The 25,211-nt window shown below is 45.3% G+C and overlaps 18 non-coding genes across 18 annotated transcripts; 6 read left to right on the forward strand and 12 right to left on the reverse strand.

The window, feature by feature from the left end:
• Positions 1-3,636: 3,636 nt before the first annotated feature.
• TRNAN-GUU lies at positions 3,637-3,710 on the forward strand. The gene has a single exon. It is a non-coding gene; the product is annotated as a tRNA-Asn (tRNA).
• A 446-nt stretch (positions 3,711-4,156) lies between these two features.
• TRNAV-AAC lies at positions 4,157-4,229 on the reverse strand. The gene has a single exon. It is a non-coding gene; the product is annotated as a tRNA-Val (tRNA).
• Positions 4,230-5,040: 811 nt separating this feature from the next.
• Positions 5,041-5,112, reverse strand: TRNAD-GUC. Its single transcript has one exon. It is a non-coding gene; the product is annotated as a tRNA-Asp (tRNA).
• A 2,345-nt stretch (positions 5,113-7,457) lies between these two features.
• On the forward strand, positions 7,458-7,531 carry TRNAN-GUU. Its single transcript has one exon. It is a non-coding gene; the product is annotated as a tRNA-Asn (tRNA).
• Positions 7,532-7,977: 446 nt separating this feature from the next.
• Positions 7,978-8,050, reverse strand: TRNAV-AAC. Its single transcript has one exon. It is a non-coding gene; the product is annotated as a tRNA-Val (tRNA).
• An 811-nt stretch (positions 8,051-8,861) lies between these two features.
• On the reverse strand, positions 8,862-8,933 carry TRNAD-GUC. The gene has a single exon. It is a non-coding gene; the product is annotated as a tRNA-Asp (tRNA).
• Positions 8,934-11,276: 2,343 nt separating this feature from the next.
• TRNAN-GUU lies at positions 11,277-11,350 on the forward strand. Its single transcript has one exon. It is a non-coding gene; the product is annotated as a tRNA-Asn (tRNA).
• Positions 11,351-11,796: 446 nt separating this feature from the next.
• TRNAV-AAC lies at positions 11,797-11,869 on the reverse strand. The gene has a single exon. It is a non-coding gene; the product is annotated as a tRNA-Val (tRNA).
• Positions 11,870-12,680: 811 nt separating this feature from the next.
• On the reverse strand, positions 12,681-12,752 carry TRNAD-GUC. The gene has a single exon. It is a non-coding gene; the product is annotated as a tRNA-Asp (tRNA).
• A 2,344-nt stretch (positions 12,753-15,096) lies between these two features.
• TRNAN-GUU lies at positions 15,097-15,170 on the forward strand. The gene has a single exon. It is a non-coding gene; the product is annotated as a tRNA-Asn (tRNA).
• A 444-nt stretch (positions 15,171-15,614) lies between these two features.
• On the reverse strand, positions 15,615-15,687 carry TRNAV-AAC. Its single transcript has one exon. It is a non-coding gene; the product is annotated as a tRNA-Val (tRNA).
• Positions 15,688-16,499: 812 nt separating this feature from the next.
• TRNAD-GUC lies at positions 16,500-16,571 on the reverse strand. Its single transcript has one exon. It is a non-coding gene; the product is annotated as a tRNA-Asp (tRNA).
• Positions 16,572-18,908: 2,337 nt separating this feature from the next.
• TRNAN-GUU lies at positions 18,909-18,982 on the forward strand. The gene has a single exon. It is a non-coding gene; the product is annotated as a tRNA-Asn (tRNA).
• Positions 18,983-19,428: 446 nt separating this feature from the next.
• On the reverse strand, positions 19,429-19,501 carry TRNAV-AAC. The gene has a single exon. It is a non-coding gene; the product is annotated as a tRNA-Val (tRNA).
• Positions 19,502-20,313: 812 nt separating this feature from the next.
• TRNAD-GUC lies at positions 20,314-20,385 on the reverse strand. Its single transcript has one exon. It is a non-coding gene; the product is annotated as a tRNA-Asp (tRNA).
• Positions 20,386-22,724: 2,339 nt separating this feature from the next.
• Positions 22,725-22,798, forward strand: TRNAN-GUU. Its single transcript has one exon. It is a non-coding gene; the product is annotated as a tRNA-Asn (tRNA).
• A 445-nt stretch (positions 22,799-23,243) lies between these two features.
• TRNAV-AAC lies at positions 23,244-23,316 on the reverse strand. The gene has a single exon. It is a non-coding gene; the product is annotated as a tRNA-Val (tRNA).
• Positions 23,317-24,127: 811 nt separating this feature from the next.
• On the reverse strand, positions 24,128-24,199 carry TRNAD-GUC. The gene has a single exon. It is a non-coding gene; the product is annotated as a tRNA-Asp (tRNA).
• Positions 24,200-25,211: the final 1,012 nt, after the last annotated feature.

The following is a 25,211-nucleotide window of genomic DNA, read 5'->3' on the forward strand; positions in this document are numbered from 1 at the left end:
GATCGACCTGCCAGAGGCCTTGTGGCCACCTACCAACCTGTAAAGATGTTACTAAAGAGCTGCGGTTTTATTTTAAAATACTTAGCATCTGTGCATTTAAACACATTTGAGCGTAATCTAAAAGCGTCGGCAATTGTTTCTGTGCCCTTGCAATCCGTACGTCAACTGATATACTGTCGCACAGCAGAGCAGGATTTTTCTCAATTGAAGCAGTTTTATCTGAAGCAATCAAGAGCACATTTAAAGGTATCTCAAACCAAGGATTGGGTTACTGGAAATGAATCTGTTATGCTTCATCACGCCTACCCCAATTCTCTTATCTTGCACTGGCATAATGGTTCCACTGGGGATCGAACCCAGGACCTTCTGCGTGTTAAGCAGACGTGATAACCACTACACTACAGAACCTGCTTGCTCGCCTCCTCTCCTAGACATCTCACTGTGTCTCTAGCTAGCTAGCCAGCCAGCTAGCTAGCTAGCTGTCTGTCTACGTATACGTACATATAGCTATTGCTATAGATGGAGAGGCAGATAGGTAGATACGTTTATATGTGTGCACACACACGCACGCACACGCGTGGGTATGCGCTGGTCTACTGACTCTTTGCAGCCATGATTTCCTCGACTCAAACTTATGCGACAAATAGCTCGAGGTTAGTTTCCACGTGGTAGAGGTGTAGCACGCTGCGAAATAAACAGAGCATACGATATTTGCAGTAATTAATGCATATATCTAAAGTGTGCCGAACAGTGTGAGCAACTTATTTAGCGAGGTCACCGGTGAGAGACCCGGTAAGAGAACTATGTCGAAAACTGCAATCTTTCAAGTTGCTGAGCTACACCTTGCCCCTTATACTAGGCCCGACACCAGGTTGAGCTTCAGCACTACAGGTAGGGGGTGACTATCTGGAAATCTGTGCTGTACTCACTGCTGAAAAGCAGTGATAGAAAGCAGGAAGCTCGTGGCAATGGGCTGACAGCAAGTTACTAGGCCTGCAGTCAAGGTGACTGTTAAGGAGTCAAACCAAACAAGAATGCCCCATTGGTGAGTCTGGTTAAGTCACTCGCTCCATCTAACGCAGTCACTAAAGGAGTTTTGTCAGAATCAAACCACGTACCACAGAAATGAATAGTCGATATAACTATTAATAGGTTGTTAATAGTTCACAGGCATGATCCAGTGCTCTGATGAAAGCTAGACCAAAAAGAAGCTACGTGCTCCCCGTCGGGAATCGAACCCCGGTCTCCCGCGTGACAGGCGGGGATACTCACCACTATACTAACGAGGAAGCCACTGGTGCTTGACCCTGTCCGACGGCAGACAAGTCCATAGGGTTAACACACTTAAGGTTACTGCCATCATTTTCTCTACTGGTACTTCAAATGGAATTTTGAAACGAGCAGCCTTAAACTACATAGCTCATTTTCCTTTGAATGAATAAAGTGGGGCAATCTGTGGCGGATTAATTATTAGTAGTTACATGTGGGGAAGAGTTGTCGCACTTGAAGCTCACCCTCGACGCTGGACTGAAAGTGAGCTATCAGCCAAAAGAGGGGGAAACAAATGTTTTGAATTCAGGATGTCTCTCGGCCTTCAACTGAATGAACGAATGTTCTAACTGAAGGGAGTTTCTTGTCTCTGAAGCTGCTCCCTCCGTGTCTTAAGTGCTTCTGATACTCAGGAAGTGGCCGAGAAGAATGTAAGATTGAGTTCTAGGACGTGTGATGTCAGGATGCAAACTGCTGACCACGTGAGATGCCGGCCAAAGAGGAAGACGTAAGAAAGACTAGATCACAACGGATGGCAATCTATACGAAAGATATAAGAAGCACCTTGTCTTGACAAGGAAGAGATGCCACCCACCAGGACGTGACTGATACTAGGAAAACTACAGGCACATAGCTGACATAAAAGGGAGGGTGAAAAAAAATCGGAAACCCCAAACAACTCGGGGCGGGGGGAGGGGCTGTGGTTGCTGGACCTCCTTTGATAAGACAAGAGGAGTTTATTAAGATTACAGCGACCAAAAAACTCAGCTACGTTTCGAAAATGAAGGAGTGTGATGACATCTGTGCTGAGAAACGACACCGTCCGTTTCCAAATCCAGCTCGTGACAAAGAAAGAATCGCAAGTGGGAGAAAATACACGGTAAACCATGGCATTCTGGTCATGCTAATGAGCTGGTAAAACAAGTTTGGATTTCCGTGGTTACTCCTTTCAGTTTGTCGAATAAACAGATTGCCCCTTCTGCTCAGGTATCACATCTGTGCAGTGCTGGATCTCTTTTTAATTTGAGAACTGACAAAAAAGGCTATAAAAATGAAATGTCACCCATCACCTGATTAGCATACCCATAAAGCCATGCTTTAGCTCGGGGTCACTCTCTGGAACTTTTCCTCGGGCTGTCTTAGAATTTTAAAATCCAGGTTTCTTACGCATGTCAGCCTGCCCACTTATGGTGTTTTGTCCTGCAGTACTTCATCCTCTGTCCCCACGACTCTACTGGAGGGGATGCTCTACAACAGGCGATCTTGCCAGAAGTATATCTGTTCCCAGTGAGGGCGAGCCAGTGCCGACAGCCCCTGTCAGCCACTTTCTTCAGCTATTGTCCCCTCTGCCCATCCGTGCCACTTCACTTTCTGCTCTCACGCCTCTTTCTTTTTACTTTTCTCCCTCAGATATTTTTTTCATTTTCCATTAAGATAGCATTTACACAGTATTCTTAACTATCATTTCAAACCACTGTATACCATATTTACAACAGCTCGCCTTTCAGTTGTATACGCTGTATGTTGTTAAATATAGAATTAACAGATCAGTTATCAGAGATATAATATTGATTATCGCAGAGTGTACAACAAAGATAGAACTTTCTTCTGAGGATTATTTACCAACGGCCTGGGATAGATTAAGTAGTTCTTTCATTTTATTTCCATCCATGCAGTTGCGTTCGGTCTTTCCTTCTTTTCTAATGTGGCTTCGCGACTCCTTACCGGCTAAGACAACACTGCTACAGGGCAAGTCAGAGTGTAGCGGGGCATGTCAAGCCTGGGGTGCTCACAGCACCATTGCACGCCAGCTATACCGGCTTAGCTGATGTCCTGTGCCACCTGAGATATAGTCAACTCTCCAAGAAAGCAAGCACCTGCACGCTCTACTGGCACTTCTACTTTAACTGCATTTGCTCCTTCTCTGCCTTACATGTTCCTTTCCAATCAATACCCAGCACATCTTCTCACCTGCTGCGTGCCATATTTTACCCACCAAAAGGTGACAGCCATCTATGGCTGCATTAACTCACTCAATCTCTGCAAACCCAACCCGCTGGAAAACCCAAACTGCGCACCCGCAATACTCTGCAAAGTGTCAGTGCACAATTCTACCGTGTTGCAGTCTGTGCGCAGTTTGTAAAATGATGAGTTAGTCTTACCGTAATACCTCTTCACTTGCTTTTATGGAGACATAATATACAATGCTCATCAGACATTTTTCCCATTGTATTAACACAAAGCTTATTCATAATATCTCCAAGTGGATGATGGTATTTTACACCGGTTAAATCTCTGGCGTTTGAGTTTGTAGTGCGACGGAGAGGTTTCCCCTTTTTGCTGTACTTTTGGAGAAGGTGATCCTATGTCTCTGTGGCGCAATCGGTTAGCGCGTTCGGCTGTTAACTGAAAAGTTGGTGGTTCAAGCCCACCCAGGGACGCTTCTTCTTGCTACTGAAGAGACCTCAGGTGCTGACCCGTTAATAAAACTGATCTTCCAGGCCATACTTACTTTGGGGCAGTGAGGAAACCGGGTCTGGCTCCCTAGTGATCGACCTGCCAGAGGCCTTGTGGCCACCTACCAACCTGTAAAGATGTTACTAAAAGAGCTGCGGTTTTATTTTAAAATACTTAGCATCTGTGCATTTAAACACATTTTGAACGTAATCTAAAATACGTCGGCAATTGTTTCTGTGCCCTTGCAATCCGTACGTCAACTGATATACTGTCGCACAGCAGAGCAGGATTTTTCTCAATTGAAGCAGTTTTATCTGAAGCAATCAAGAGCACATTTAAAGGTATCTCAAACCAAGGATTGGGTTACTGGAAACGAATCTGTTATGCTTCATCACGCCTACCCCAATTCTCTTATCTTGCACTGGCATAATGGTTCCACTGGGGATCGAACCCAGGACCTTCTGCGTGTTAAGCAGACGTGATAACCACTACACTACAGAACCTGCTTGCTCGCCTCCTCTCCTAGACATCTCACTGTGTCTCTAGCTAGCTAGCCAGCCAGCTAGCTAGCTAGCTGTCTGTCTACGTATACGTACATATAGCTATTGCTATAGATGGAGAGGCAGATAGGTAGATACGTTTATATGTGTGCACACACACGCACGCACACGCGTGGGTATGCGCTGGTCTACTGACTCTTTGCAGCCATGATTTCCTCGACTCAAACTTATGCGACAAATAGCTCGAAGTTAGTTTCCACGTGTTAGAAGTGTAGCACGCTGCGAAATAAACAGAGCATACGATATTTGCAGTAATTAATGAATATATTTAAGGTGTGCTGAACAGTGTGAGCAACTTATTTAGCGAGGTCACCGGGTGAGAGACCCGGTAAGAGAACTATGTCGAAAACTGCAATCTTTCAAGTTGCTGAGCTACACCTTGCCCCTTATACTAGGCCCGACACCAGGTTGAGCTTCAGCACTACAGGTAGGGGGTGACTATCTGGAAATCTGTGCTGTACTCACTGCTGAAAAGCAGTGATAGAAAGCAGGAAGCTCGTGGCAATGGGCTGACAGCAAGTTACTAGGCCTGCAGTCAAGGTGACTGTTAAGGAGTCAAACCAAACAAGAATGCCCCATTGGTGAGTCTGGTTAAGTCACTCGCTCCATCTAACGCAGTCACTAAAGGAGTTTTGTCAGAATCGAACCACGTACCACAGAAATGAATAGTCGATATAACTATTAATAGGTTGTTAATAGTTCACAGGCATGATCCAGTGCTCTGATGAAAGCTAGACCAAAAAGAAGCTACGTGCTCCCCGTCGGGGAATCGAACCCCGGTCTCCCGCGTGACAGGCGGGGATACTCACCACTATACTAACGAGGAAGCCACTGGTGCTTGACCCTGTCCGACGGCAGACAAGTCCATAGGGTTAACACACTTAAGGTTACTGCCATCATTTTCTCTACTGGTACTTCAAATGGAATTTTGAAACGAGCAGCCTTAAACTACATAGCTCATTTTCCTTTGAATGAATAAAGTGGGGCAATCTGTGGCGGATTAATTATTTATTCGTAGTTACATGTGGGGAAGAGTTGTCGCACTTGAAGCTCACCCTCGACGCTGGACTGAAAGTGAGCTATCAGCCAAAAGAGGGGGAAACAAATGTTTTGAATTCAGGGAGTCTCTCGGCCTTCAACTGAATGAGCGAATGTTCTAACTGAAGGGAGTTTCTTGTCTCTGAAGCTGCTCCCTCCGTGTCTTAAGTGCTTCTGATACTCAGGAAGTGGCCGAGAAGAATGTAAGATTGAGTTCTAGGACGTGTGATGTCAGGATGCAAACTGCTGACCACGTGAGATGCCGGCCAAAGAGGAAGACGTAAGAAAGACTAGATCACAACGGATGGCAATCTATACGAAAGATATAAGAAGCACCTTGTCTTGACAAGGAAGAGATGCCACCCACCAGGACGTGACTGATACTAGGAAAACTACAGGCACATAGCTGACATAAAAGGGAGGGTGAAAAAAAATCGGAAACCCCAAACAACTCGGGGCGGGGGGAGGGGCTGTGGTTGCTGGACCTCCTTTGATAAGACAAGAGGAGTTTATTAAGATTACAGCGACCAAAAAACTCAGCTACGTTTCGAAAATGAAGGAGTGTGATGACATCTGTGCTGAGAAACGACACCGTCCGTTTCCAAATCCAGCTCGTGACAAAGAAAGAATCGCAAGTGGGAGAAAATACACGGTAAACCATGGCATTCTGGTCATGCTAATGAGCTGGTAAAACAAGTTTGGATTTCCGTGGTTACTCCTTTCAGTTTGTCGAATAAACAGATTGCCCCTTCTGCTCAGGTATCACATCTGTGCAGTGCTGGATCTCTTTTTAATTTGAGAACTGACAAAAAAGGCTATAAAAATGAAATGTCACCCATCACCTGATTAGCATACCCATAAAGCCATGCTTTAGCTCGGGGTCACTCTCTGAAACTTTTCCTCGGGCTGTCTTAGAATTTTAAAATCCAGGTTTCTTACGCATGTCAGCCTGCCCACTTATGGTGTTTTGTCCTGCAGTACTTCATCCTCTGTCCCCACGACTCTACTGGAGGGGATGCTCTACAACAGGCGATCTTGCCAGAAGTATATCTGTTCCCAGTGAGGGCGAGCCAGTGCCGACAGCCCCTGTCAGCCACTTTCTTCAGCTATTGTCCCCTCTGCCCATCCGTGCCACTTCACTTTCTGCTCTCACGCCTCTTTCTTTTTTACTTTTCTCCCTCAGATATTTTTTCATTTTCCATTAAGATAGCATTTACACAGTATTCTTAACTATCATTTCAAACCACTGTATACCATATTTACAACAGCTCGCCTTTCAGTTGTATACGCTGTATGTTGTTAAATATAGAATTAACAGATCAGTTATCAGAGATATAATATTGATTATCGCAGAGTGTACAACAAAGATAGAACTTTCTTCTGACGATTATTTACCAACGGCCTGGGATAGATTCGTAGTTCTTTCATTTCCATCCATGCAGTTGTCTTCGGTCTTTCCTTCTTTTCTAATGTGGCTTCGCGACTCCTTACCGGCTAAGACAACACTGCTACAGGGCAAGTCAGAGTGTAGCGGGGCATGTCAAGCCTGGGGTGCTCACAGCACCATTGCACGCCAGCTATACCGGCTTAGCTGATGTCCTGTGCCACCTGAGATATAGTCAACTCTCCAAGAAAGCAAGCACCTGCACGCTCTACTGGCACTTCTACTTTAACTGCATTTGCTCCTTCTCTGCCTTACATGTTCCTTTCCAATCAATACCCAGCACATCTTCTCACCTGCTGCGTGCCATATTTTACCCACCAAAAGGTGACAGCCATCTATGGCTGCATTAACTCACTCAATCTCTGCAAACCCAACCCGCTGGAAAACCCAAACTGCGCACCTGCAATACTCTGCAAAGTGTCAGTGCACAATTCTACCGTGTTGCAGTCTGTGCGCAGTTTGTAAAATGATGAGTTAGTCTTACCGTAATACCTCTTCACTTGCTTTTATGGAGACATAATATACAATGCTCATCAGACATTTTTCCCATTGTATTAACACAAAGCTTATTCATAATATCTCCAAGGGGATGATGGTATTTTACACCGGTTAAATCTCTGGCGTTTGAGTTTGTAGTGCGACGGAGAGGTTTCCCCTTTTTGCTGTACTTTTGGAGAAGGTGATCCTATGTCTCTGTGGCGCAATCGGTTAGCGTGTTCGGCTGTTAACCGAAAGGTTGGTGGTTCAAGCCCACCCAGGGACGCTTCTTCTTGCTACTGAAGAGACCTCAGGTGCTGACCCGTTAATAAAACTGATCTTCCAGGCCGTACTTACTTTGGGGCAGTGAGGAAACCGGGTCAGGCTCCCTAGTGATCGACCTGCCAGAGGCCTTGTGGCCACCTACCAACCTGTAAAGATGTTACTAAAAGAGCTGCGGTTTTATATTAAAATACTTAGCATCTGTGCATTTAAACACATTTCGAACGTAATCTAAAATACGTCGGCAATTGTTTCTGTGCCCTTGCAATCCGTACGTCAACTGATATACTGTCGCACAGCAGAGCAGGATTTTTCTCAATTGAAGCAGTTTTATCTGAAGCAATCAAGAGCACATTTAAAGGTATCTCAAACCAAGGATTGGGTTACTGGAAACGAATCTGTTATGCTTCATCACGCCTACCCCAATTCTCTTATCTTGCACTGGCATAATGGTTCCACTGGGGATCGAACCCAGGACCTTCTGCGTGTTAAGCAGACGTGATAACCACTACACTACAGAACCTGCTTGCTCGCCTCCTCTCCTAGACATCTCACTGTGTCTCTAGCTAGCTAGCCAGCCAGCTAGCTAGCTAGCTGTCTGTCTACGTATACGTACATATAGCTATTGCTATAGATGGAGAGGCAGATAGGTAGATACGTTTATATGTGTGCACACACACGCACGCACACGCGTGGGTATGCGCTGGTCTACTGACTCTTTGCAGCCATGATTTCCTCGACTCAAACTTATGCGACAAATAGCTCGAAGTTAGTTTCCACGTGTTAGAAGTGTATGCAGCTGCGAAATAAACAGAGCATACGATATTTGCAGTAATTAATGAATATATTTAAAGTGTGCTGAACAGTGTGAGCAACTTATTTAGCGAGGTCACCGTGTGAGAGACCCGGTAAGAGAACTATGTCGAAAACTGCAATCTTTCAAGTTGCTGAGCTACACCTTGCCCCTTATACTAGGCCCGACACCAGGTTGAGCTTCAGCACTACAGGTAGGGGGTGACTATCTGGAAATCTGTGCTGTACTCACTGCTGAAAAGCAGTGATAGAAAGCAGGAAGCTCGTGGCAATGGGCTGACAGCAAGTTACTAGGCCTGCAGTCAAGGTGACTGTTAAGGAGTCAAACCAAACAAGAATGCCCCATTGGTGAGTCTGGTTAAGTCACTCGCTCCATCTAACGCAGTCACTAAAGGAGTTTTGTCAGAATCGAACCACGTACCACAGAAATGAATAGTCGATATAACTATTAATAGGTTGTTAATAGTTCACAGGCATGATCCAGTGCTCTGATGAAAGCTAGACCAAAAAGAAGCTACGTGCTCCCCGTCGGGGAATCGAACCCCGGTCTCCCGCGTGACAGGCGGGGATACTCACCACTATACTAACGAGGAAGCCACTGGTGCTTGACCCTGTCCGACGGCAGACAAGTCCATAGGGTTAACACACTTAAGGTTACTGCCATCATTTTCTCTACTGGTACTTCAAATGGAATTTTGAAACGAGCAGCCTTAAACTACATAGCTCATTTTCCTTTGAATGAATAAAGTGGGGCAATCTGTGAGCGGATTAATTATTCGTAGTTACATGTGGGGAAGAGTTGTCGCACTTGAAGCTCACCCTCGACGCTGGACTGAAAGTGAGCTATCAGCCAAAAGAGGGGGAAACAAATGTTTTGAATTCAGGGAGTCTCTCGGCCTTCAACTGAATGAACGAATGTTCTAACTGAAGGGAGTTTCTTGTCTCTGAAGCTGCTCCCTCCGTGTCTTAAGTGCTTCTGATACTCAGGAAGTGGCCGAGAAGAATGTAAGATTGAGTTCTAGGACGTGTGATGTCAGGATGCAAACTGCTGACCACGTGAGATGCCGGCCAAAGAGGAAGACGTAAGAAAGACTAGATCACAACGGATGGCAATCTATACGAAAGATATAAGAAGCACCTTGTCTTGACAAGGAAGAGATGCCACCCACCAGGACGTGACTGATACTAGGAAAACTACAGGCACATAGCTGACATAAAAGGGAGGGTGAGAAAAAATCAGAAACCCCAAACAACTCGGGGGGGGGGGGCTGTGGTTGCTGGACCTCCTTTGATAAGACAAGAGGAGTTTATTAAGATTACAGCGACCAAAAAACTCAGCTACGTTTCGAAAATGAAGGAGTGTGATGACATCTGTGCTGAGAAACGACACCGTCCGTTTCCAAATCCAGCTCGTGACAAAGAAAGAATCGCAAGTGGGAGAAAATACACGGTAAACCATGGCATTCTGGTCATGCTAATGAGCTGGTAAAACAAGTTTGGATTTCCGTGGTTACTCCTTTCAGTTTGTCGAATAAACAGATTGCCCCTTCTGCTCAGGTATCACATCTGTGCAGTGCTGGATCTCTTTTTAATTTGAGAACTGACAAAAAAGGCTATAAAAATGAAATGTCACCCATCACCTGATTAGCATACCCATAAAGCCATGCTTTAGCTCGGGGTCACTCTCTGAAACTTTTCCTCGGGCTGTCTTAGAATTTTAAAATCCAGGTTTCTTACGCATGTCAGCCTGCCCACTTATGGTGTTTTGTCCTGCAGTACTTCATCCTCTGTCCCCACGACTCTACTGGAGGGGATGCTCTACAACAGGCGATCTTGCCAGAAGTATATCTGTTCCCAGTGAGGGCGAGCCAGTGCCGACAGCCCCTGTCAGCCACTTTCTTCAGCTATTGTCCCCTCTGCCCATCCGTGCCACTTCACTTTCTGCTCTCACGCCTCTTTCTTTTTTACTTTTCTCCCTCAGATATTTTTTCATTTTCCATTAAGATAGCATTTACACAGTATTCTTAACTATCATTTCAAACCACTGTATACCATATTTACAACAGCTCGCCTTTCAGTTGTATACGCTGTATGTTGTTAAATATAGAATTAACAGATCAGTTATCAGAGATATAATATTGATTTACCAAGAGTGTACAACAAAGATAGAACTTTCTTCTGACGATTATTTACCAACGGCCTGGGATAGATTCGTAGTTCTTTCATTTTTATTTCCATCCATGCAGTTGTCTTCGGTCTTTCCTTCTTTTCTAATGTGGCTTCGCGACTCCTTACCGGCTAAGACAACACTGCTACAGGGCAAGTCAGAGTGTAGCGGGGCATGTCAAGCCTGGGGTGCTCACAGCACCATTGCCGCCAGCTATACCGGCTTAGCTGATGTCCTGTGCCACCTGAGATATAGTCAACTCTCCAAGAAAGCAAGCACCTGCACGCTCTACTGGCACTTCTACTTTAACTGCATTTGCTCCTTCTCTGCCTTACATGTTCCTTTCCAATCAATACCCAGCACATCTTCTCACCTGCTGCGTGCCATATTTTACCCACCAAAAGGTGACAGCCATCTATGGCTGCATTAACTCACTCAATCTCTGCAAACCCAACCCGCTGGAAAACCCAAACTGCGCACCCGCAATACTCTGCAAAGTGTCAGTGCACAATTCTACCGTGTTGCAGTCTGTGCGCAGTTTGCAAAATGATGAGTTAGTCTTACCGTAATACCTCTTCACTTGTTTTTATGGAGACATAATATACAATGCTCATCAGACATTTTTCCCATTGTATTAACACAAAGCTTATTCATAATATCTCCAAGGGGATGATGGTATTTTACACCGGTTAAATCTCTGGCGTTTGAGTTTGTAGTGCGACGGAGAGGTTTCCCCTTTTTGCTGTACTTTTGGAGAAGGTGATCCTATGTCTCTGTGGCGCAATCGGTTAGCGTGTTCGGCTGTTAACCGAAAGGTTGGTGGTTCAAGCCCACCCAGGGACGCTTCTTCTTGCTACTGAAGAGACCTCAGGTGCTGACCCGTTAATAAAACTGATCTTCCAGGCCGTACTTACTTTGGGGCAGTGAGGAAACCGGGTCAGGCTCCCTAGTGATCGACCTGCCAGAGGCCTTGTGGCCACCTACCAACCTGTAAAGATGTTACTAAAAGAGCTGCGGTTTTATATTAAAATACTTAGCATCTGTGCATTTAAACACATTTCGAACGTAATCTAAAATACGTCGGCAATTGTTTCTGTGCCCTTGCAATCCGTACGTCAACTGATATACTGTCGCACAGCAGAGCAGGATTTTTCTCAATTGAAGCAGTTTTATCTGAAGCAATCAAGAGCACATTTAAAGGTATCTCAAACCAAGGATTGGGTTACTGGAAATGAATCTGTTATGCTTCATCACGCCTACCCCAATTCTCTTATCTTGCACTGGCATAATGGTTCCACTGGGGATCGAACCCAGGACCTTCTGCGTGTTAAGCAGACGTGATAACCACTACACTACAGAACCTGCTTGCTCGCCTCCTCTCCTAGACATCTCACTGTGTCTCTAGCTAGCTAGCCAGCCAGCTAGCTAGCTAGCTGTCTGTCTACGTATACGTACATATAGCTATTGCTATAGATGGAGAGGCAGATAGGTAGATACGTTTATATGTGTGCACACACACGCACGCACACGCGTGGGTATGCGCTGGTCTACTGACTCTTTGCAGCCATGATTTCCTCGACTCAAACTTATGCGACAAATAGCTCGAAGTTAGTTTCCACGTGTTAGAAGTGTATGCAGCTGCGAAATAAACAGAGCATACGATATTTGCAGTAATTAATGAATATATTTAAAGTGTGCTGAACAGTGTGAGCAACTTATTTAGCGAGGTCACCGTGTGAGAGACCCGGTAAGAGAACTATGTCGAAAACTGCAATCTTTCAAGTTGCTGAGCTACACCTTGCCCCTTATACTAGGCCCGACACCAGGTTGAGCTTCAGCACTACAGGTAGGGGGTGACTATCTGGAAATCTGTGCTGTACTCACTGCTGAAAAGCAGTGATAGAAAGCAGGAAGCTCGTGGCAATGGGCTGACAGCAAGTTACTAGGCCTGCAGTCAAGGTGACTGTTAAGGAGTCAAACCAAACAAGAATGCCCCATTGGTGAGTCTGGTTAAGTCACTCGCTCCATCTAACGCAGTCACTAAAGGAGTTTTGTCAGAATCAAACCACGTACCACAGAAATGAATAGTCGATATAACTATTAATAGGTTGTTAATAGTTCACAGGCATGATCCAGTGCTCTGATGAAAGCTAGACCAAAAAGAAGCTACGTGCTCCCCGTCGGGGAATCGAACCCCGGTCTCCCGCGTGACAGGCGGGGATACTCACCACTATACTAACGAGGAAGCCACTGGTGCTTGACCCTGTCCGACGGCAGACAAGTCCATAGGGTTAACACACTTAAGGTTACTGCCATCATTTTCTCTACTGGTACTTCAAATGGAATTTTGAAACGAGCAGCCTTAAACTACATAGCTCATTTTCCTTTGAATGAATAAAGTGGGGCAATCTGTGGGGATTAATTATTAAGTAGTTACATGTGGGGAAGAGTTGTCGCACTTGAAGCTCACCCTCGACGCTGGACTGAAAGTGAGCTATCAGCCAAAAGAGGGGGAAACAAATGTTTTGAATTCAGGGAGTCTCTCGGCCTTCAACTGAATGAACGAATGTTCTAACTGAAGGGAGTTTCTTGTCTCTGAAGCTGCTCCCTCCGTGTCTTAAGTGCTTCTGATACTCAGGAAGTGGCCGAGAAGAATGTAAGATTGAGTTCTAGGACGTGTGATGTCAGGATGCAAACTGCTGACCACGTGAGATGCCGGCCAAAGAGGAAGACGTAAGAAAGACTAGATCACAACGGATGGCAATCTATACGAAAGATATAAGAAGCACCTTGTCTTGACAAGGAAGAGATGCCACCCACCAGGACGTGACTGATACTAGGAAAACTACAGGCACATAGCTGACATAAAAGGGAGGGTGAAAAAAAATCGGAAACCCCAAACAACTCGGGGCGGGGGGGGGGTGTGGTTGCTGGACCTCCTTTGATAAGACAAGAGGAGTTTATTAAGATTACAGCGACCAAAAAACTCAGCTACGTTTCGAAAATGAAGGAGTGTGATGACATCTGTGCTGTGAAACGACACCGTCCGTTTCCAAATCCAGCTCGTGACAAAGAAAGAATCGCAAGTGGGAAAAAATACTTGGTAAACCATGGCATTCTGGTCATGCTAATGAGCTGGTAAAACAAGTTTGGATTTCCGTGGTTACTCCTTTCAGTTTGTCGAATAAACAGATTGCCCCTTCTGCTCAGGTATCACATCTGTGCAGTGCTGGATCTCTTTTTAATTTGAGAACTGACAAAAAAGGCTATAAAAATGAAATGTCACCCATCACCTGATTAGCATACCCATAAAGCCATGCTTTAGCTCGGGGTCACTCTCTGAAACTTTTCCTCGGGCTGTCTTAGAATTTTAAAATCCAGGTTTCTTACGCATGTCAGCCTGCCCACTTATGGTGTTTTGTCCTGCAGTACTTCATCCTCTGTCCCCACGACTCTACTGGAGGGGATGCTCTACAACAGGCGATCTTGCCAGAAGTATATCTGTTCCCAGTGAGGGCGAGCCAGTGCCGACAGCCCCTGTCAGCCACTTTCTTCAGCTATTGTCCCCTCTGCCCATCCGTGCCACTTCACTTTCTGCTCTCACGCCTCTTTCTTTTTTACTTTTCTCCCTCAGATATTTTTTTCATTTTCCATTAAGATAGCATTTACACAGTATTCTTAACTATCATTTCAAACCACTGTATACCATATTTACAACAGCTCGCCTTTCAGTTGTATACGCTGTATGTTGTTAAATATAGAATTAACAGATCAGTTATCAGAGATATAATATTGATTATCGCAGAGTGTACAACAAAGATAGAACTTTCTTCTGACGATTATTTACCAACGGCCTGGGATAGATTCGTAGTTCTTTCATTTCATTTCCATCCATGCAGTTGTCTTCGGTCTTTCCTTCTTTTCTAATGTGGCTTCGCGACTCCTTACCGGCTAAGACAACACTGCTACAGGGCAAGTCAGAGTGTAGCGGGGCATGTCAAGCCTGGGGTGCTCACAGCACCATTGCACGCCAGCTATACCGGCTTAGCTGATGTCCTGTGCCACCTGAGATATAGTCAACTCTCCAAGAAAGCAAGCACCTGCACGCTCTACTGGCACTTCTACTTTAACTGCATTTGCTCCTTCTCTGCCTTACATGTTCCTTTCCAATCAATACCCAGCACATCTTCTCACCTGCTGCGTGCCATATTTTACCCACCAAAAGGTGACAGCCATCTATGGCTGCATTAACTCACTCAATCTCTGCAAACCCAACCCGCTGGAAAACCCAAACTGCGCACCCGCAATACTCTGCAAAGTGTCAGTGCACAATTCTACCGTGTTGCAGTCTGTGCGCAGTTTGCAAAATGATGAGTTAGTCTTACCGTAATACCTCTTCACTTGTTTTATGGAGACATAATATACAATGCTCATCAGACATTTTTCCCATTGTATTAACACAAAGCTTATTCATAATATCTCCAAGGGGATGATGGTATTTTACACTGGTTAAATCTCTGGCGTTTGAGTTTGTAGTGCGACGGAGAGGTTTCCCCTTTTTGCTGTACTTTTGGAGAAGGTGATCCTATGTCTCTGTGGCGCAATCGGTTAGCGTGTTCGGCTGTTAACCGAAAGGTTGGTGGTTCAAGCCCACCCAGGGACGCTTCTTCTTGCTACTGAAGAGACCTCAGGTGCTGACCCGTTAATAAAACTGATCTTCCAGGCCGTACTTACTTTGGGGCAGTGAGGAAACCGGGTCAGGCTCCCTAGTGATCGACCTGCCAGAGGCCTTGTGGCCACCTACCAACCTGTAAAGATGTTACTGAAAGAGCTGCGGTTTTATTTTAAAATACTTAGCATCTGTGCATGTAAACACATTTGAGCGTAATCTAAAAGCGTCGGCAATTGTTTCTGTGCCCTTGCAATCCGTACGTCAACTGATATACTGTCGCACAGCAGAGCAGGATTTTTCTCAATTGAAGCAGTTTTATCTGAAGCAATCAAGAGCACATTTAAAGGTATCTCAAACCAAGGATTGGGTTACTGGAAATGAATCTGTTATGCTTCATCACGCCTACCCCAATTCTCTTATCTTGCACTGGCATAATGGTTCCACTGGGGATCGAACCCAGGACCTTCTGCGTGTTAAGCAGACGTGATAACCACTACACTACAGAACCTGCTTGCTCGTCTCCTCTCCTAGACATCTCACTGTGTCTCTAGCTAGCTAGCCAGCCAGCTAGCTAGCTAGCTGTCTGTCTACGTATACGTACATATAGCTATTGCTATAGATGGAGAGGCAGATAGGTAGATACATTTATATGTGTGCACACACACACACGCCTGCAGCGTGGGTATGCGCTGGTCTACTGACTCTTTGCAGCCATGATTTCCTCGACTCAAACTTATGCGACAAATAGCTCGAAGTTAGTTTCCACGTGTTAGAAGTGTAGCACGCTGCGAAATAAACAGAACGCACGATATTTGCAGTAATTAATGAATATATTTAAAGTGTGCTGAACAGTGTGAGCAACTTATTTAGCGAGGTCACCGAGTGAGAGACCCGGTAAGAGAACTATGTCGAAAACTGCAATCTTTCAAGTTGCTGAGCTACACCTTGCCCCTTATACTAGGCCCGACACCAGGTTGAGCTTCAGCACTACAGGTAGGGGGTGACTATCTGGAAATCTGTGCTGTACTCACTGCTGAAAAGCAGTGATAGAAAGCAGGAAGCTCGTGGCAATGGGCTGACAGCAAGTTACTAGGCCTGCAGTCAAGGTGACTGTTAAGGAGTCAAACCAAACAAGAATGCCCCATTGGTGAGTCTGGTTAAGTCACTCGCTCCATCTAACGCAGTCACTAAAGGAGTTTTGTCAGAATCAAACCACGTACCACAGAAATGAATAGTCGATATAACTATTAATAGGTTGTTAATAGTTCACAGGCATGATCCAGTGCTCTGATGAAAGCTAGACCAAAAAGAAGCTACATACTCCCCGTCGGGGAATCGAACCCCGGTCTCCCGCGTGACAGGCGGGGATACTCACCACTATACTAACGAGGAAGCCACTGGTGCTTGACCCTGTCCGACGGCAGACAAGTCCATAGGGTTAACACACTTAAGGTTACTGCCATCATTTTCTCTACTGGTACTTCAAATGGAATTTTGAAACGAGCAGCCTTAAACTACATAGCTCATTTTCCTTTGAATGAATAAAGTGGGGCAATCTGTCGGCGGATTAATTATTAAGTAGTTACATGTGGGGAAGAGTTGTCGCACTTGAAGCTCACCCTCGGCAGCTGGACTGAAAGTGAGCTATCAGCCAAAAGAGGGGGAAACAAATGTTTTGAATTCGGGGAGTCTCTCGGCCTTCAACTGAATGAACGAAAGTTCTAACTGAAGGGAGTTTCTTGTCTCTGAAGCTGCTCCCTCCGTGTCTTAAGTGCTTCTGATACTCAGGAAGTGGCCGAGAAGAATGTAAGATTGAGTTCTAGGACGTGTGATGTCAGGATGCAAACTGCTGACCACGTGAGATGCCGGCCAAAGAGGAAGACGTAAGAAAGACTAGATCACAACGGATGGCAATCTATATGAAAGATATAAGAAGCACCTTGTCTTGACAAGGAAGAGATGCCACCCACCAGGACGTGGCTGATACTAGGAAAACTACAGGCACATAGCTGACATAAAAGGGAGGGTGAAAAAAAATCGGAAACCCCAAACAACTCGGGGCGGGGCTGTGGTTGCTGGACCTCCTTTGATAAGACAAGAGGAGTTTATTAAGATTACAGCGACCAAAAAACTCAGCTACGTTTCGAAAATGAAGGAGTGTGATGACATCTGTGCTGTGAAACGACACCGTCCGTTTCCAAATCCAGCTCGTGACAAAGAAAGAATCGCAAGTGGGAAAAAATACTTGGTAAACCATGGCATTCTGGTCATGCTAATGAGCTGGTAAAACAAGTTTGGATTTCCGTGGTTACTCCTTTCAGTTTGTCGAATAAACAGATTGCCCCTTCTGCTCAGGTATCACATCTGTGCAGTGCTGGATCTCTTTTTAATTTGAGAACTGACAAAAAAGGCTATAAAAATGAAATGTCACCCATCACCTGATTAGCATACCCATAAAGCCATGCTTTAGCTCGGGGTCACTCTCTGAAACTTTTCCTCGGGCTGTCTTAGAATTTTAAAATCCAGGTTTCTTACGCATGTCAGCCTGCCCACTTATGGTGTTTTGTCCTGCAGTACTTCATCCTTTGTCCCCACGACTCTACTGGAGGGGATGCTCTACAACAGGCGATCTTGCCAGAAGTATATCTGTTCCCAGTGTGGGCGAGCCACTGCGGACAGCCCCTGTCAGCCACTTTCTTCAGCTATTGTCCCCTCTGCCCATCCGTGCCACTTCAGTTTCTGCTCTCACGCCTTTCTTTCTTTTCTCCCTCAGATATTTTTTCATTTTCCATTAAGATAGCATTTACACAGTATTCTTAACTATCATTTCAAACAACTGTATACCATATTTACAACAGCTCGCCTTTCAGTTGTATACGCTGTATGTTGTTAAATATAGAATTAACAGATCTGTTATCAGAGATATAATATTGATTATCGCAGAGTGTCCAACAAAGATAGAACTTTCTTCTGAGGATTATTTACCAACGGCCTGGGATAGATTAAGTAGTTCTTTCATTTCATTTCCATCCATGCAGTTGTCTTCGGTCTTTCCTTCTTTTCTAATGTGGCTTCGCGACTCCTTACCGGCTAAGACAACACTGCTACAGGGCAAGTCAGAGTGTAGCGGGGCATGTCAAGCCTGGGGTGCTCACAGCACCATTGCACGCCAGCTATACCGGCTTAGCTGATGTCCTGTGCCACCTGAGATATAGTCAACTCTCGAAGAAAGCAAGCACCTGCACGCTCTACTGGCACTTCTACTTTAACTGCATTTGCTCCTTCTCTGCCTTACATGTTCCTTTCCAATCAATACCCAGCACATCGTCTCACCTGCTGCGTGCCATATTTTACCCACCAAAAGGTGACAGCCATGTATGGCTGCATTAACTCACTCAATCTCTGCAAACCCAACCCGCTGGAAAACCCAAACTGCGCACCCGCAATACTCTGCAAAGTGTCAGTGCACAATTCTACCGTGTTGCAGTCTGTGCGCAGTTTGCAAAATGATGAGTTAGTCTTACCGTAATACCTCTTCACTTGTTTTTATGGAGACATAATATACAATGCTCATCAGACATTTTTCCCATTGTATTAACACAAAGTTTATTCATAATATCTCCAAGGGGATGACGGTATTTTACACCGGTTAAATCTCTGGCGTTTGAGTTTGTAGTGCGACGGAGAGGTTTCCCCTTTTTGCTGTACTTTTGCAGAAGGTGATCCTATGTCTCTGTGGCGCAATCGGTTAGCGCGTTCGGCTGTTAACCGAAAGGTTGGTGGTTCAAGCCCACCCAGGGACGCCTCTTCTTGCTACTGAAGAGATCTCGGGTGCTGACCCGTTAATAAAACTGATCTTCCAGGCCGTACTTACTTTGGGGCAGTGAGGAAACCGGGTCAGGCTCCCTAGTGATCGACCTGCCAGAGGCCTTGTGGCCACCTACCAACCTGTAAAGATGTTACTGAAAGAGCTGCGGTTTTATTTTAAAATACTTAGCATCTGTGCATGTAAACACATTTCGAACGTAATCTAAAAAACGTCGGCAATTGTTTCTGTGCCCTTGCAATCCGTACGTCAACTGATACACTGTCGCACAGCAGAGCAGGATTTTTCTCAATTGAAGCAGTTTTATCTGAAGCAATCAAGAGCACATTTAAAGGTATCTCAAACCAAGGATTGGGTTACTGGAAATGAATCTGTTATGCTTCATCACGCCTACCCCAATTCTCTTATCTTGCACTAGCATAATGGTTCCACTGGGGATCGAACCCAGGACCTTCTGCGTGTTAAGCAGACGTGATAACCACTACACTACAGAACCTGCTTGCTCGTCTCCTCTCCTAGACATCTCACTGTGTCTCTAGCTAGCTAGCCAGCCAGCTAGCTAGCTAGCTGTCTGTCTACGTATACGTACATATAGCTATTGCTATAGATGGAGAGGCAGATAGGTAGATACATTTATATGTGTGCACACACACGCACGCACACGCGTGGGTATGCGCTGGTCTACTGACTCTTTGCAGCCATGATTTCCTCGACTCAAACTTATGCGACAAATAGCTCGAAGTTAGTTTCCACGTGTTAGAAGTGTAGCACGCTGCGAAATAAACAGAACGCACGATATTTGCAGTAATTAATGAATATATTTAAAGTGTGCTGAACAGTGTGAGCAACTTATTTAGCGAGGTCACCGAGTGAGAGACCCGATAAAGAGAACTATGTCGAAAACTGCAATCTTTCAAGTTGCTGAGCTACACCTTGCCCCTTATACTAGGCCCGACACCAGGTTGAGCTTCAGCACTACAGGTAGGGGCTGACTACCTGGAAATCTGTGCTGTACTCACTGCTGAAAAGCAGTGATAGAAAGCAGGAAGCTCGTGGCAATGGGCTGACAGCTAGTTACTAGGCCTGCAGTCAAGGGGACTGTTAAGGAGTCAAACCAAACAAGAATGCCCCATTGGTGAGTCTGGTTAAGTCACTCGCTCCATCTAACACAGTCACTAAAGGAGTTTTGTCAGAATCAAACCACGTACCACAGAAATGAATAGTCGATATAACTATTAATAGGTTGTTAATAGTTCACAGGCATGATCCAGTGCTCTGATGAAAGCTAGACCAAAAAGAAGCTACATACTCCCCGTCGGGGAATCGAACCCCGGTCTCCCGCGTGACAGGCGGGGATACTCACCACTATACTAACGAGGAAGCCACTGGCGCTTGACCCTGTCCGACGGCAGACAAGTCCATAGGGTTAACACACTTAAGGTTACTGCCATCATTTTCTCTACTGGTACTTCAAATGGAATTTTGAAACGAGCAGCCTTAAACTACATAGCTCATTTTCCTTTGAATGAATAAAGTGGGGCAATCTGTGAGCGAATTAATTATTCGTAGTTACATGCGGGGAAGAGTTGTCGCACTTGAAGCTCACTCTCGACGCTGGACTGAAAGTGAGCTATCAGCCAAAAGAGGGGGAAACAAATGTTTTGAATTCGGGGAGTCTCTCGGCCTTCAACTGAATGAACGAAAGTTCTAACTGAAGGGAGTTTCTTGTCTCTGAAGCTGCTCCCTCCGTGTCTTAAGTGCTTCTGATACTCAGGAAGTGGCCGAGAAGAATGTAAGATTGAGTTCTAGGACGTGTGATGTCAGGATGCAAACTGCTGACCACGTGAGATGCCGGCCAAAGAGGAAGACGTAAGAAAGACTAGATCACAACGGATGGCAATCTATATGAAAGATATAAGAAGCACCTTGTCTTGACAAGGAAGAGATGCCACCCACCAGGACGTGGCTGATACTAGGAAAACTACAGGCACATAGCTGACATAAAAGGGAGGGTGAAAAAAAATCGGAAACCCCAAACAACTCGGGGGGGGGGTGTGGTTGCTGGACCTCCTTTGATAAGACAAGAGGAGTTTATTAAGATTACAGCGACCAAAAAACTCAGCTACGTTTCGAAAATGAAGGAGTGTGATGACATCTGTGCTGTGAAACGACACCGTCCGTTTCCAAATCCAGCTCGTGACAAAGAAAGAATCGCAAGTGGGAAAAAATACTTGGTAAACCATGGCATTCTGGTCATGCTAATGAGCTGGTAAAACAAGTTTGGATTTCCGTGGTTACTCCTTTCAGTTTGTCGAATAAACAGATTGCCCCTTCTGCTCAGGTATCACATCTGTGCAGTGCTGGATCTCTTTTTAATTTGAGAACTGACAAAAAAGGCTATAAAAATGAAATGTCACCCATCACCTGATTAGCATACCCATAAAGCCATGCTTTAGCTCGGGGTCACTCTCTGAAACTTTTCCTCGGGCTGTCTTAGAATTTTAAAATCCAGGTTTCTTACGCATGTCAGCCTGCCCACTTATGGTGTTTTGTCCTGCAGTACTTCATCCTTTGTCCCCACGACTCTACTGGAGGGGATGCTCTACAACAGGCGATCTTGCCAGAAGTATATCTGTTCCCAGTGTGGGCGAGCCACTGCGGACAGCCCCTGTCAGCCACTTTCTTCAGCTATTGTCCCCTCTGCCCATCCGTGCCACTTCAGTTTCTGCTCTCACGCCTTTCTTTTTTTCTTTTCTCCCTCAGATATTTTTTCATTTTCCATTAAGATAGCATTTACACAGTATTCTTAACTATCATTTCAAACAACTGTATACCATATTTACAACAGCTCGCCTTTCAGTTGTATACGCTGTATGTTGTTAAATATAGAATTAACAGATCTGTTATCAGAGATATAATATTGATTATCGCAGAGTGTCCAACAAAGATAGAACTTTCTTCTGAGGATTATTTACCAACGGCCTGGGATAGATTCGTAGTTCTTTCATTTTTATTTCCATCCATGCAGTTGTCTTCGGTCTTTCCTTCTTTTCTAATGTGGCTTCGCGACTCCTTACCGGCTAAGACAACACTGCTACAGGGCAAGTCAGAGTGTAGCGGGGCATGTCAAGCCTGGGGTGCTCACAGCACCATTGCACGCCAGCTATACCGGCTTAGCTGATGTCCTGTGCCACCTGAGATATAGTCAACTCTCGAAGAAAGCAAGCACCTGCACGCTCTACTGGCACTTCTACTTTAACTGCATTTGCTCCTTCTCTGCCTTACATGTTCCTTTCCAATCAATACCCAGCACATCGTCTCACCTGCTGCGTGCCATATTTTACCCACCAAAAGGTGACAGCCATGTATGGCTGCATTAACTCACTCAATCTCTGCAAACCCAACCCGCTGGAAAACCCAAACTGCGCACCCGCAATACTCTGCAAAGTGTCAGTGCACAATTCTACCGTGTTGCAGTCTGTGCGCAGTTTGCAAAATGATGAGTTAGTCTTACCGTAATACCTCTTCACTTGTTTTTATGGAGACATAATATACAATGCTCATCAGACATTTTTCCCATTGTATTAACACAAAGTTTATTCATAATATCTCCAAGGGGATGACGGTATTTTACACCGGTTAAATCTCTGGCGTTTGAGTTTGTAGTGCGACGGAGAGGTTTCCCCTTTTTGCTGTACTTTTGCAGAAGGTGATCCTATGTCTCTGTGGCGCAATCGGTTAGCGCGTTCGGCTGTTAACCGAAAGGTTGGTGGTTCAAGCCCACCCAGGGACGCCTCTTCTTGCTACTGAAGAGATCTCGGGTGCTGACCCGTTAATAAAACTGATCTTCCAGGCCGTACTTACTTTGGGGCAGTGAGGAAACCGGGTCAGGCTCCTAGTGATCGACCTGCCAGAGGCCTTGTGGCCACCTACCAACCTGTAAAGATGTTACTGAAAGAGCTGCGGTTTTATTTTAAAATACTTAGCATCTGTGCATGTAAACACATTTCGAACGTAATCTAAAAAACGTCGGCAATTGTTTCTGTGCCCTTGCAATCCGTACGTCAACTGATACACTGTCGCACAGCAGAGCAGGATTTTTCTCAATTGAAGCAGTTTTATCTGAAGCAATCAAGAGCACATTTAAAGGTATCTCAAACCAAGGATTGGGTTACTGGAAATGAATCTGTTATGCTTCATCACGCCTACCCCAATTCTCTTATCTTGCACTAGCATAATGGTTCCACTGGGGATCGAACCCAGGACCTTCTGCGTGTTAAGCAGACGTGATAACCACTACACTACAGAACCTGCTTGCTCGTCTCCTCTCCTAGACATCTCACTGTGTCTCTAGCTAGCTAGCCAGCCAGCTAGCTAGCTAGCTGTCTGTCTACGTATACGTACATATAGCTATTGCTATAGATGGAGAGGCAGATAGGTAGATACATTTATATGTGTGCACACACACCCATGCACACGCGTGGGTATGCGCTGGTCTACTGACTCTTTGCAGCCATGATTTCCTCGACTCAAACTTATGCGACAAATAGCTCGAAGTTAGTTTCCACGTGTTAGAAGTGTAGCACGCTGCGAAATAAACAGAACGCACGATATTTGCAGTAATTAATGAATATATTTAAAGTGTGCTGAACAGTGTGAGCAACTTATTTAGCGAGGTCACCGAGTGAGAGACCCGGTAAGAGAACTATGTCGAAAACTGCAATCTTTCAAGTTGCTGAGCTACACCTTGCCCCTTATACTAGGCCCGACACCAGGTTGAGCTTCAGCACTACAGGTAGGGGCTGACTATCTGGAAATCTGTGCTGTACTCACTGCTGAAAAGCAGTGATAGAAAGCAGGAAGCTCGTGGCAATGGGCTGACAGCTAGTTACTAGGCCTGCAGTCAAGGGGACTGTTAAGGAGTCAAACCAAACAAGAATGCCCCATTGGTGAGTCTGGTTAAGTCACTCGCTCCATCTAACGCAGTCACTAAAGGAGTTTTGTCAGAATCAAACCACGTACCACAGAAATGAATAGTCGATATAACTATTAATAGGTTGTTAATAGTTCACAGGCATGATCCAGTGCTCTGATGAAAGCTAGACCAAAAAGAAGCTACATACTCCCCGTCGGGGAATCGAACCCCGGTCTCCCGCGTGACAGGCGGGGATACTCACCACTATACTAACGAGGAAGCCACTGGCGCTTGACCCTGTCCGACGGCAGACAAGTCCATAGGGTTAACACACTTAAGGTTACTGCCATCATTTTCTCTACTGGTACTTCAAATGGAATTTTGAAACGAGCAGCCTTAAACTACATAGCTCATTTTCCTTTGAATGAATAAAGTGGGGCAATCTGTGGCGGATTAATTATTAAGTAGTTACATGCGGGGAAGAGTTGTCGCACTTGAAGCTCACTCTCGACGCTGGACTGAAAGTGAGCTATCAGCCAAAAGAGGGGGAAACAAATGTTTTGAATTCGAGGAGTCTCTCGGCCTTCAACTGAATGAACGAAAGTTCTAACTGAAGGGAGTTTCTTGTCTCTGAAGCTGCTCCCTCCGTGTCTTAAGTGCTTCTGATACTCAGGAAGTGGCGAGAAGAATGTAAGATTGAGTTCTAGGACGTGTGATGTCAGGATGCAAACTGCTGACCACGTGAGATGCCGGCCAAAGAGGAAGACGTAAGAAAGACTAGATCACAACGGATGGCAATCTATATGAAAGATATAAGAAGCACCTTGTCTTGACAAGGAAGAGATGCCACCCACCAGGACGTGGCTGATACTAGGAAAACTACAGGCACATAGCTGACATAAAAGGGAGGGTGAAAAAAAATCGGAAACCCCAAACAACTCGGGGCGAGGGGCTGTGGTTGCTGGACCTCCTTTGATAAGACAAGAGGAGTTTATTAAGATTACAGCGACCAAAAAACTCAGCTACGTTTCGAAAATGAAGGAGTGTGATGACATCTGTGCTGTGAAACGACACCGTCCGTTTCCAAATCCAGCTCGTGACAAAGAAAGAATCGCAAGTGGGAAAAAATACTTGGTAAACCATGGCATTCTGGTCATGCTAATGAGCTGGTAAAACAAGTTTGGATTTCCGTGGTTACTCCTTTCAGTTTGTCGAATAAACAGATTGCCCCTTCTGCTCAGGTATCACATCTGTGCAGTGCTGGATCAATAAACAAAACATGAAATGTCAC

The sequence above is a fragment of the Protopterus annectens genome, chromosome 2.part1 (genome assembly GCF_019279795.1).
Source record: "Protopterus annectens isolate FY-2018-M chromosome 2.part1, PAN1.0, whole genome shotgun sequence".
Classification (NCBI taxonomy): Eukaryota; Metazoa; Chordata; order Ceratodontiformes; family Protopteridae; genus Protopterus; species Protopterus annectens.